Raw genomic sequence first — 13,740 nt, 5'->3', positions numbered from 1 at the left:
TTACCTTTCTTCTTGAAATTAACATCAGTATTGCATTATAGACTAATCATTCACATTTGGTGCATTAAGACTCCCAGCTCGTCTTTTTTTCTGCCCCACTTGTGCAAAACCAGATCTTATTTTAGGACTAGTCTGATCGCTTTTAGGTCATGGTGACAAGAGAGTGTGTTCATCATCACAGATCCTTAATTTGCAGATCACAAGTATCGAGAGCTGAGAGGAGCTCTCCGTGTCATCTAGTTGCTATTGTTGGCAGAAGAAGTAGACTAGAATAGAGGAAAAATCACTCAAAACAAAATGTACAGTAAACTCTCAAGCTGGATCTTTTCTCATGGTTAGGTTTTTGTCTATAGTGGTGAGGTTTTGAGTGTCCTTAATGGTTTATAAACATAATTGTTTATAAACTAACTGACCTGCCTCTCCTTCTCTCCTGCCCATATTATGTATATACCTTCTTGGATATTTACTTAGGGTAGGTTTCTGTGCATAATATGCATATTAGTCTCAATATATGGGTATGCCTGAGTATGTATTTTAAAAATAATGTAGAATTATAAAAATAAAATATGTAAACAGTGAAGAGAACTAGATCTCTGCATCAGGGAGACCCTTAGAGCTCTGTGAAGAATAGCACGTGTTAGTCTAGATAAATCTCCACACATTGATGTGTAGGAATCAAAAGGTTAATGTGTTCACTAGACTTGTGTCCTTGATAAAAATGCAAAGGTGGAATTCACACTAACTCATGCATTTGAAGCTTATAGCTACAGTTGCTACTGCATTTAAAGGAGCAGACTTTAGATCATTGACTAAGGTTCGTAACAGCTGTCCTTTTCTCCTTATAGTAATCGTTAAACTGTGTGCGTGTGTGTAGATGTATATGTATACATATATAAAAGTGTTTATATGTGATTTGTAAGGGGCTTATGATGGCTCATAAAATGTATATAAGAAAAATATACGTTCTATTATTTGGCAACCTCTGGGTTCTTTAAATGTTTGATTTTCTATATTCTAATCCTTAACTGTTAGCTCATTATGTTCTGCTAATGACTACTGCTTTTAAAATGGCCTTTGGAACCTTTGCGTTGCTTGATTCACTTAAGAAGATGCTTTTCCCAAGGCTTTGTCCTCAAACCTAAAGATGACATCATAAAATAGACCCAGAAGACGTTTTAGAATCTGAAGGTACCTTAGATCTCATGAACCAAAGGCTGGGAAAAGTTGTGAAGAGGATCTGCATGTTAGCAGCTCCGCCCCCAGATGTGAGTGTAGAGCAAGGCTCTGAGGAGGTGTGGGGCACGGCGAGGCCAGAAAAGCATCTGAGCAGACAGGAGCGTGGCCACCTCCACGGCCTTGGCTCCTCTCTAGTTGCCAGCCTCTCATCCTTCCTCCCTGTTGGGAGGCTCAGGAAGGTTAAGCTTCTTGTCTGCAGTTTTACAGCAAGTCAGTGGCAGAGCGGAATTAGTTCTCTGGCTCAAGGCAGTCTGCTTTTTCTTATATAATACCGTGCTGCAATTCCATCATGATCATTTAAAAATATTTAAATATTCACTGGATATATTTCTAAAAATGAAAATAAAAAACAAGTTTATTTTTAGGTACTGATAGCTTTCTGGGATTATATTACAGAGCATTAGCTCTGCATTTTGGGATTATAGCACTGGTAGAATGGATCTACAGATCAGCCTTCTCATTTTTCTTAACACGCACAAGGTATTAGGCCCAACAGCTTTCTCAAACTTCCCAAATTTGCAGATTCACACACAGATACATGCCACTGCTACCTACTCTTGGCCATGTGCACTTTCTTTAAATGCTTCCATATTATTAGTGAGATAATACAAGTATCTGCCTATAACCAAAGATGTATCGAGTTCTGCTGTGACCCAAATTATTAGGAAAACCCCAGAATCCCCATGGCAGCAGCAACTTCAAAGTGAATTGAGTAGATTTCATCTTTTTCTCTCTGGATTAATTTTCTTACTTATTTAATAAGTATGATTTAGAGCCTACCACATGTCGAGAATGGGGTCTTTGGTAGTATGAGGCACAGAAGAGAAGTTCTGTCCTTGAGTGAAAGTCTAATGAAGAGGATAGTGGCTCTCCGCAGCCCTCGCACGGCCACGTCCTGTGCCCCAGACTCTAAGGTTGTTCCTTGAGTACACGTTCTCCTCTTTGTATTCCCTTACTCAGCCCAGTCTATTGATGGTGGTCTCTGTCTGCTGTCAAGATCCACTCATCCTTCAAGGTCACTGTTATTTTCTTCAGGAAAGAGTCCTGGAACCTGCATGTGGAGGCTGCCTGTCCCTATTCTAGGCTTTAGTTGGGGTTGCCTTATTTATAGCTCTGGTGTGTTTGCTTTTTTCTCCCCTGCTAGCTTGTGAATTCTTTGAGGGATGTATTTTCTTTTGTGCCCAGCACAGTGGTAGCGTCTCATTAAATGTTGAATGAATGAAAGTTTAGATGAGAAGAAATCAGTGCAAGAAAGGTTGGAATATCCTGGCTTGTTAGCATTAACTGTTCTTTCTAATTTCCTATCCCAGGGTCCCATTGTTCCCTGGTGATGAGCAAGAACGGGAGATATCACATTTCAGTATATCACTTTGATAGTTAAACTATTTGATGTCATTCCAGTTTAGGATCTATGTAACTGCATGATTAAATTTAAATTCTTTCTATGAGCCTTACCTATAATGGATTTTATAACTTCTTTGCAATATGGCATATTTGCATTTTAGTTCATGTAATCCTTTGGATAAAGATGTTTGTTACAGAAAGGGCCCAGTTAACTCTCATCGGCTTGGCTCTCTTGATGTCTCAAGCTCTTACCCCAAAACTGTAGATAACGATCACAGTTGTGTGTTCACTGCTAGTGCTGCCACTTGCCAACATAAAAGGCCTGTCAAACTCCCAGAGGGGCAGAATGAAATTAGAAATCACTGATTGAGGAAGTCATAAGCGTTAAGTGTTTCATGCTGGTGTCCTTCAGTGTCTCTGGCAGTTCCTGGGACTAAAGTTCCTGGCCATGCGATGGGCTGCCTTCTTGGCAGTGCTGGTCTGATGGTGTCACTCTATCGCAGTCTTTAATGGCTGATGTTCTGCCTGAGGGCCCAGGGCCTCCCCACGGCTTCCTGAGGAAGTTTCTTCCTCTGCGTCTTTTTTTATCTTTCAGACATCTGGTGCCTGTCTCTGGTGCTAGGAAACACCTAGTCTGTCACAAATGTCTGCTTCTTGTGATTCAGAATGTGGCGATAGCCGTGGAGTAAGGAATATTATGTGAGGAGATACTGCTCAAAATAATCACTGTTTTAAACTCAGAGGAGAGTCTTCAAGGCCCTGGTGAGGAGCTTGGGTTTTGTTCTAATTGCAGTGGGGTGCTCTTGAAGGGTGTGAAGCAAGAGAATGACATTATCTAATTTACATGTTTTTAAAAAATCCGTTTAGATCCTGTGTGAAGAATGGATCGTAAGGGGCCGGTGGTAGAAGCAGGTCCTCCTTCAGGAAGCTACTGCAGTAGCCCAGGAGGAGGTTAAGGACTGTAGCATTTTTCTTGTTCCATCAAAACTTGGATCAAATGCTGGCGCCTCTTCCAATCTACCCAAGCTGAGTCTAAGGCTCCTATACCACTGTTCCACATGGTGACAGTTATTTATTTACCTGTCTGTTTCCTCCATCAGACTTTAAACTTTCAAAGTCTAGGGCCTTGTTTTATTTATCTTTGTGTCACCATTGTCTTATATAATGCCTAGTGCTTGGTCACTTTGGTTTGGTGATGACTTTTTCAGGAAGTGTGACCCGTTATTATCCTAGCCCTAGGATTTTTCTAGTACCTATGTGCTTGAGTTGCTATTAGCTACCATTTATGAATGCATATCGGGTGCCAGGCAGCGTTCTGTTGATGTTAACCCCCACACCTCTCACAACAGCTCTATGAGATAGGTGACATTATTATGAACACTGAGGGTCAGAGAGGCTAAATAACTTTCCCAAGGTCCCACTTAGAACTAGTAAGTGGTAAATACAGGAATTAAAGCCAGATCTGTGTTGCTCCAGGGTCCTATGCTCTTAACTACCACGTGCCCTTGGGAGGCTGAAGTATATTTTATCATGGCTCAGTTTCCTCCCATTTCAGTGCCTAACAGCTTTCATTTATGCAACTCTTTACCATTCATGAACCGGTTTTATATAAAGTTCTTTTTAAAGCCTTAAAGCAATCCTGAAAAGTACATATTTTACAGGTGGAAGAACTTGATTCTTTGAGAAATGACTTGCTGAAGGCCTCTTCAGCTATTATAGTCGACTGTGAGTTCCAGATTCTTATAGGCAATCACCCTTGTTTCCATCAAGTTGGGCATGTTGCTGACAATCTAAGTGACATGTGTCTTAAGGGACTAATTTCTTTTTCTCCTCTCCTTTGGATATTATTTAGGATCCTCAGAGATGATATTTTTATAAAAGGGATGCATTAGGAGTATCTGAATTATACTTTAAAACTTGATGTAATTGTTTTTGGTGATTAAATTACAGTCATATGAGCATATATTCAAGGTAACATTTTTAGGACTATCTTGAAAAACACCTTGCCCGACATCATGTGGAATGATCATGATCCCATCAGCAGTTACATTGACTGAAGTGTTTTCCATGCAACCTCAGCCTGATTCTGTGTTCTCTTGGCAGGCATTGCTCTTTTATGCATTAAGAGGATCTCTGCCAGTTAGGCCGCTTGGGCTTGGGCTGTGTATATGTTTGCTGTCTGAGGCCTGAGTCCACTGTGCTCGCACTGAAACATTTACTAGCGTAATCCTTTCCAAAATAGGAAAGCATGGCTGAGTAGTGTGTGTCTCAAATTACTCTTCTGTTCAAGCGCTGAGCGACCACACGACTCTTTATTGTGAACCAAGCTGGGAGGCTCAGTGGGCATGGAGTGAGGTGGTGGTGGCCGTGAGTGTGAGGGAGAGCGAACCTGTGAGAGGCTCAGTGACTGTGAGTGAGCAGAAAGAAGGACTCGGTGAGAATTGGAGGCTGTGGAGAGTGGGAGTTGAGTGAGGTCTCATGCTTTCTGACCACTGTGGTCCTGCTCACCTCTAGGCATCTTGTGTCTTAAGGAGCTGGCGTCACCACACTCAAAGACAGCTTGTTGGAAGTATGTTCTTTCACTTTGGTGATGCTATGTTTTAATTTCTGAAGTTACTGGAAAGTCTTTTCCTGTCTTTTTCCTCTGAGATCTTTGGGGCAGGATAGCCAGGTAAGTTTGCTGTTGCCATGCACGTATGTGAGCAGGAAATCTCTTTAGAGGAGGTTGCTTCTTACAATCTTTATGAAAAAATGGTATAAATCCTGTGTGTAAACACAGTTTCATCTCTGTTCATCTCTGGCAGCCACCTTATGAGGAAGAACAGAGTTCAGGTCCAGCCTGGGCTGACTTTGAAGAATAAAGCTCCATATGGCCCTGTAAAGGGCTGGCAGTCAACATGTCATGTTGTTGCTTGAGCTGTTAGCAGCATCCATAGATTAGCTTCTTAAATAAAGGTCTCTGTACTTCTGTCGGTTGGAATTCCCTTATTAACTGAAGATGCTCTGGCTTTGTTATGCTTTTGGAAAAATGGAGAGGGAATACATTCCAAGAAAAATTAATGTCTTGTGTTCCAAAAACTTGTCTTTGTAATTACCTCCTATCTGGATTAGAAGATGCATAGTTAATGTCTAATTGTGATAAGAAGTGCCCATGTCCTGCATCCCGCCTCACTTCATCCTTCCCCAAGACTGTTCCATGTCTGGCCTGTCTTTGGGTCTCTGCCCACAGCAAGTCTTGGTTTCTTTCTCTTGTTCTTTTCCAATGCGTCATCTTTCACTTTTTAGTTTTATGTTTAGTTTCAGCTTTACATACATGTATGTATGTATATGTGTACACACACGTATACATATCTTTCCTCTTTACTAGTTGCCTAAGGACCTTTCTCACCCTTCTTTACCTTTTGCAACGGACTGTGGGCAAAATGATCAGAATAGGAGTCTAACTCTGAATGAAATATTCAACCTGCAGGGCTGGCCCAGGAGAGGGGCAAGGCGGGCGTGCAGTTTGTCTAGAGGATGCTCTGGTGGTGTATTTGATGTTTAATCATGGATGGACACCCAGGGCCTCAAACAGAGAGTTGGTGTATATGCTCTATGTAGTATTAATAGCAACAACAATGTATTGTAGATATTATCAGTTTAAAAAGTATTTTCATTCTAATGTATGCAGAAGTATTCCAGGAATAAAATTGTATGGCACTACTCCCAGTTAAGACCATCAGATTCTTTCCAGGGCTTTGTTTATTTTGATGAAGACTTGCTTTTCAACTATTTAAGAACAGTTGGTTTAACTATCTTTAAAAGACAGATTTCACAGAAGAGTCAGTATTGTGAATCTTTTTTAGTGAATAAGAGAACTTAAGCACCAAGAGATTTCTGAAACTCTCAGAGCTGAAATTAGAAATCAGTGTCCCAGGAAGGCAGCATCTGACAAGGTGGTTTCAGGTGGCGAGGGCATGAGGGTGTAGGGGAAAGGATTAAGAAAAATAGTAAATGTTTGGAGCTGTCGCCAAGGTGAATGAGGGGGAAAGAAAATGACTGGTTGAGCATCATTGAGGACCCAGCTAAGGACAGAGATCATTGGAAGAGCCATTAGCGCAAGTCTGTGAGAATCTCCTGCAGTAGTTGCAGTTGGTGAATAGGAGTGGGCTCTGGTGTGGTGGACCATCAGTGAGAATGACGATTTCTCCTAGGACTCAGTAGGACTCAGTACATGTCAGGGAGACAAAGAAGATGTTCAGCCAGTTGCCAATGGGTGGGAATGTTCTGGAGGTTGGTAGGTTATGGTAAAAATGGAAGAACTTCTGAAGAGGAGTTGGCTCATCTTGTGGCCTTGGAGAATGAGCAGCAGCCACATGAAAAGGTTAGGAGGAAAGATCTGGGGAAATCCAGGTTTCAGCCCAGGGGGAAGTAGGAGTGTCCTATGGAAAGGTTGAGGGTAGATGGGAGCTCTTGCCTCTTTCTTCAACCATTCCTCATATGACAGATGGACGTCCCATACCTTGTTCTGCCTTCCCCAGTGCTCCAGTCTGACACTGAGTCAAGAAAACACAATGCTATAGCTATGTCTAACTAGTGTGGTAGGGGTCTACGAGTACTCCGTTAATACAGCCCAAGACAGTGTTAACTTCATGTCATCCCATCACACTATGGCTTGCAGTCCATGAAAAACTGCTCTTAGGGCGGACTTTTCCCGTCTTGTCTTGGAGTTGACCAAATGCGGCACTATACTTTTCTTCTTATTCCGTTTCATTGTGTCACTTTTACCTCCTCTTTGCATTTTGTAGGGTTATTTTATAGTTGATGCTTCATCCAGTGTCTTAGCTATTCTTCCCAACTTCTTGTCTCGTCTTGAAGCTTAGAAAGGTTGCTTGTAGGTCTTCAAGACTTTGATGAAGATGCTGGAGGTAACTAGGGTTATAATGCCCTTGAATATGTCCTTGAATGTGCCCCTGTGTCCCTCTCTCAAAGCTGACCATGATCCATATCAATGACCCCTTTCTGGTAGGCCTTTTAATTCACTATAAATCACATTAGAGATAAGGCGTCTCTCTTGCTGACGTCTAGCTACACACTAGACAGATGAGCTTTCTTCTAATCTATTGCTCTAGTAATTCTAGGAAAAACATTTTTGATAAACCTGTTCTGCGTTCCAGTAGTCAAAGTGGAGATCAAGTGTGGAAAGTTCATTGTACACAGGCTATTGAAAGTGACTTGTCTGTTTTTAGTGGACTGCAAGCAAGTCAACACCAACAATGGCTCCAAAAATTTAGTTGAAATTTAGATTTTACCAATAGCAATGCCATTATCAGAATAAGGTAAATGGGTGAGAGATTGTAAAACTACTGTATATCATGTAGTAAACTTTTAAAAGCATAATCTTCAAATAATTTAGTAACTGTCACGTGGAAGAGTAATCCAGGGAGTGAGACTAAGATTAGCAGTGAGTGGAGTTCCAGGGGGCATAGTTTACTGACTATAAGGAAGAACTTGGTAGACCCTGCTGTGCCAAATAGAAGCCCTTTGCCTGCTAGTCTCCACAGATTCTTGCGCTATTGTGGGATAGAATTCATCTGGGAGCAGAAACTTGGATTCATTTAAACCCCAAGTTGCTCTCCCTTGTCTACTTACCTCTCTTGGGCCTCAATTTCCTCTTAAGCTAGTTTGCTCTGCTCATTCTATTTGAAGACCATTCTTCTTGATAGGGAAGACTAAATCAAAATAGCATTGGGTTATTTTCCTTTCTGTCATCAGTAAAAATTATGCCCATTGTTCTCAAGCTTTGGCGTCTATTAGCAGCACCTGGGGAGCTCGTGAAAAATACAGACGCCCAGGCTGTTCCCCCGAACCAGAAGGTCTGAGGTGGAGGCGGCCAGAATCACAGCTCCAGCCCAAGCGCCCTGACCCGGGCTCGTCCCACCATCAGATGATGCGCCGAGGCAGCTGAGCGCCTCAGACTGCTTCCTGCTCTCCTGAGTGCACCTCCTGGACTCTGCCCTTGTGTCTGTTGCAGCTGCTGCCTCCCTGCACACTGTTCCCTGGGTGCCGAGTCCTCAACTGAACTTCTGCCTGTTTCTATTCTTTTTTTTTTTTTTTTTTAAGGTCAAAAATGATTTGAGAGTTTTTTTTTATCAACTTTATTTATTTTTTAATTGCAGTAACATTGGGTTATAACATTATATAGCTTTTGGATGTACATCATAATATATTTCGAATTCTGTGTCGATTACATCATGTTCACCACCCAAAAACTAATTATAGTCCATCCCGTCTCATGTGAGCCTAATCACCCCCTTTGCCCTCCCCCCGCTTCCCCCATGGTAACCACCAATCCATTCTCCATTGCTCTATGTTTGTTTGTCGTTGTTTTTATCTTCTACTTATGAGTGAGATCATACGGTATTTGACTTTCTCCCTCTGACTTATTTCACTCAGCATAATACCCTCAAGTGGACTTCTGCCTGTTTCTATTCTGATGCTGGCGGAGGGAGATTTTAAAAATGCAGATCTGATTATGTCACCCCTTACTTAAAAACACCTCAGTGACCTCCACTACACTTAAGATAAAGACCAAAACCTCTAGCCTGGCCCAGCAGGTTCTGCACGGCCTGGCTCCTCCCTGCCTGTTCTCCAGTCTCATCTTCAACTATTTTGAGCCTTTCGTCAGTAATCCAATCACACTGGCTTTCTCAGCTCCTCAAAAAAACCACACTGCCTCCATCCCAGGAACTAGGCACACGCTGTTCACTTGGCCCAGAACCCTCTTGACCCCACCTGCTTATCCACTGGGCTTCTGCTTGCCATTCAGCTCAGGGCTTAATCATCACATCATTGGAGAAGCCTTCCCTGACCCCCGGGCATGGTTGGCATCCCCCACTGTACATTCTAATGGTGCCAGAGATAGCTCCTTTTTAGCACTTACCACAGGTGCATGACTAGTTGGTTAATGTCAGTCTCCCCTACCAAACCGTAAACTCTCTGAGGCCAGGCATTAGGCCTGCTTTATTCACCATCAAGATCCCTGGTGCCTAGCGCAGTCCCAGAGTAGGCACTCAATACATGTTTTTTGAATAGATACATGCATCTATTCAAAATGCATGATGAATGATTGATAAACGAGCAGAAGACAATTTTTAGAACCATGGATACCATCATTCATCTGACGATAGGAATCACCATGCCTGGGGACCTTTTATAACACCCCAACTGCCATATCTCACCCCTTGCATGTTAATATCAGCCTGGTTTGAACCTGAATTTGCTACACCCGCTTCAGTACCGTGCTTTGAACTAAGTAAGGCCAGCACCACACTCAGTTATATCTCAGGTTCTGGTCCTGCCTGTTTGTAGCTTATTCCTTTCCCTCTGCTGGCCTTACCGTTGCAGTCCAGGATACGCCAAGGCTAGGTGTGACATGTGATATAGTCTCTTGTTTCTTCTGTTAGGTTTCTTCTATTAGGTTTTTCTTTTAAGTAAGATAATCCCCTCATTTTCTGTAAGACAGTCATGAGTCCCATCCATCCAGAAGTTGGTGATACTTAAAAGGTACTTCTCATTACCTTATCTTCACAGTTCAACTTCTTTCCTGGTTTTTCTTTTCACATTTTGTTACGGGGTGTGACATCTTAGGTTATAAGTATCATTTCTCATTCTCTTCCCTTCTATTCTCTCCTAAGATTTACTAAGTTCCTCTTCTTCCACTGTTTGTATTGTAATATAACTTGTTGTCATGACTGGTGCACCCTATGTAGCATCCGGTTTTATCCAAATAGTTTGCTGCTTATTTCTCAAATTTCAGTCTAAAGCTCTGTGAATCAGTTGGGCTGGTCTTCTGCCAAGTGATTCTGGTAGCTACCTTGGTCAGTTTGAGAAAGTCCCCAGTGGGGACAAGAGGCAGAGTCAAAAATCCTGTTGTTGGTGTTTTCTCTGTTGACATGAGCCAAAATGCTCTGTGATGGGCGGTGCCCTGAGTGTCATCCCCTGTCAGCCACCTTTCACAGCCACCCCAGACCAGCTCAACGTGGCTTCAGTAATTTCTGTTGCAACTGCTGTCTCCAGAAAGGACTGAGGGTAGGGAGCTCACTTTTCTCAGTAGTTAGAATCATAGCATTTCATAGCTGGAAAAACATCTTAGAGAGAATCCATCCATTCTCATCTCGTAGGTGAAAACAGTGAGACTCAGAGAAGGTAAATTATTGGCACCTGACCGCACGGCTAGTGCCAGAGCCTCTGCTCCAGGGCTCTTCCTGCAGTTGGAGGAGGCTGTTTTAAGACCGTGTGTCCTATTAGTCAAGAGAACCAGAAATGAGTGGGAAAGCTCATTCGAAAAATCCAGTCTAGCTAAAAGGTTTATTAGGGAAGACATAGAACTTAACATTTGGTATTTTGTGTAAATTGTTTTGAAATGGGAATAAATGTATGTATGGATTTGAGTATATTTGTGTTCTGAATGGCAGTAATATGACAGAAATAGTTTAGGCTAGGACACTGTAAATCTGCCTCTCTCTGTTAAGATTGTTGACTTTATCTGACCTGGTAGCAATGGAGAGGCGTAATCTTAACCTAGACTTTATATACAGTTCATTTTAAATACCCCAGTTTTCTCAAGAAATATTTGAGGTTTACACAACCTGATCTGAGTACTGATTAGGGAGAGGATGGATGGAGGATCAGGGTGGGAATGTGGGGCTCTCTACTGTACCCTAGTCCCCAAACACGACAGGTGCCCGCTGTAGTCACGCGGAGCTTCGGCAGACTCGGCGGTTGTTGGGTCACCTTACACAGCAGCCTGCTGGCAGCACAAACAGGAAGAAGCTTGTGTTTCCTCCCATCTCTGTGTGAAGTGCTGCACCACGTCCACGGTGTGCCTTGTGAGGGATTCTTAGGAAAGCAGGCCCTTCTTCACACCCACACATGTTTAACCAAAGCGTTTACGAAAGGAGGTCTGCTAATAGCATCCACTGAGTTTCACGCATACCTTTCACTGGCCTTTTATAAAGCTCTCTGCCCATTTTGCTCGCCTCATCCCAACCCCACCCTGGGCTCAAACTTATTCATTATTCTACATGTTTTCCTAGAGTCAGTCCATTTTCCTAGGGTGCCTTTTTTCTAACCATCTGCCTCCTCCTTCCTCTCTTATTATGACCCCAAGTGTTTAGAGTTCACTTATGCAGGCATGAAATTTAGCTTTTCAGTCGTTTGAAAGTATAGATACTCTTAGAGCCCATGACTCCTTACATATCATTTTAGGAAACACATGGCCGCTCCTTCCTTTTCCCCCGTACCAGTTATTGAACTTCAGAAGCTGTGGTCTAACTCAAAGAAGAGAGCTGGCTTTCCTCCGTCCGCAGGTTTAAATAAATGGTTGTCTCTGTTTTTGCCTGAGACATGTGCACCACCCCGCCCCCAGTTAGCATTTTGGAACATCCCCTGGGTGTTATGCCTTCTGCACTTTTATGTTTGGGGGGTTTATAGAATGGAAAGCAGACCCAGCCAATCTCCAGGTAGTCTAAGCTGGGGAAACCACCCTGGAAGGAGAACTGAATAAATTCCACTCTGGTGTTGGTGCTCCATGGTTCATTTCTATCGTCAGAACTTTTTCAAAAGCACAAGTACATGCTTTGGACATTTTTGAATTAATTGTTGTTTTTATGTCTGTTAGTCTTACTTTCCCAACTGCTTGTGTAAGCTTTTTCAAGGCAAGAAACGTCTTTTGTTTCTTGTCTATCCCTCAGACCATCACACTGCCACAGAGGCATACAGAAGCTGTTTATCACAATAAAAATGGATAATTTGCTGATTCACCAGAACAGCATGTAGAAACTCCTTTTTCCTCCTCAAAAGCCCTGTTAAGATGGCAGTAATGACCATTTGCACTTTGTAGATGAGAAAGAGACAGCTAAATAAGAGCCTTGCCCTTGACTTAGTGAGTTGAGAGAGAAACTGCAAAGTGTATGCAGGCCTCTGGGCTCCCAGCGTCTTTTTTAAAATACAGGCTGTGTGGAGTGACACCACGCAGTGTTGGTAGTAGCTGTGTCTGTGACAGACTTTGCCTCAGTTGGAACGATGCTAAAGGGATTCCTTAAGTCAAATGACTAGTTCCTTTTTATTTCACCTGAACTCTTAGCAGCCAGATTTGGTCTGTTCTCACAGAGGAAACCACGATTCCTTCTAGAAGTGTGCAGTTGTAGGTCTGAGGGGTCCAACAAATAGCCTGACCGTGTGGGCCTGGCGCTAGTCCGCAGCGTGCTTTCTCGCTTAGGACTGGGCACCGCTGCTCGTTGGTTTCGTCTCCAGGGTCTCCAGGAGCTCTGCTCTGCCCACAGTCCTCTGCTGCTTTCTCTTCGCTCCCGTTTAGTCATTGTGATCAGTCACATTCTGCCTGTGAGTGCAGCAGGCCCATTAGACAGGAAAGACCTGATTTTCTCTCTCAAGTTTGTATCACAGCTCAAATTTGATTGCAACTTCCCTTTAAAACCTCCTTTTTTAGGTGATAGGAGAGAAGCTTGGGAAGAAATAGGGGTGGAGTCCTATTTAAATGCTCTTGTGATATTTAGGATTTCACATTTCCCAAGTACTAAAGAGTATGTGCACATAAAAACCCAACACCAAAGGGTTTGTTTTGAAATTGTCATATCTATAGAAAATATATGCCAATACTTTGAATTTCTATAATACAGTAGTAACGATAATATTGATACTGTTTCTGAAGATTACCATGAAAAAAATAATGAATTATAGTTTTTAAAACACCATAAAAATGTTTAAAGTTCAACAGCAGTTTTCATTTCTTTTGAATATTTCATGAAATAGAGTTCAGTTAGCCTCTGAAAACTTGTGGGCGCTTATAGTTAATTACAGGTCACCCAGGATATAATATCAAGGCTGTGATTGGCACCTCTACCCTCCGAGACACAAAATCAAGGATATTCTTATTATGTTGGCGTGGTAGGACACGCACTTCCCTCCATGTTTCTGTAGACTCGAACAGACACACCACTCAGTATCACTCTAAATGGGGTGGAATGAGGGAATGGATTATACCAGTTCTGTGGGACCTGAGGTTAAGACAGTTTCTTGTTTGTTAATGGCTAATTAATTAGTAGGGTTGTCTCAGAGTTAGGTCCTGCACTCTTCCCTATTGGTAACCAGAGGATTGAT

General features: G+C 42.5%; 1 protein-coding gene across 6 annotated transcripts in view; it reads left to right on the top strand.

Moving 5' to 3' along the window:
• Positions 1-13,740, top strand: part of RUNX2 (RUNX family transcription factor 2) — a 226,177-nt gene that overhangs the window by 68,357 nt on the left and 144,080 nt on the right. The window lies entirely within an intron of this gene.

Source organism: Equus quagga, chromosome 15 (assembly GCF_021613505.1).
Source record: "Equus quagga isolate Etosha38 chromosome 15, UCLA_HA_Equagga_1.0, whole genome shotgun sequence".
Classification (NCBI taxonomy): domain Eukaryota; kingdom Metazoa; phylum Chordata; class Mammalia; order Perissodactyla; family Equidae; genus Equus; species Equus quagga.
Note: the sequence above shows the minus strand (reverse complement) of the source record. Positions and strands in the feature narration are given on the sequence as shown.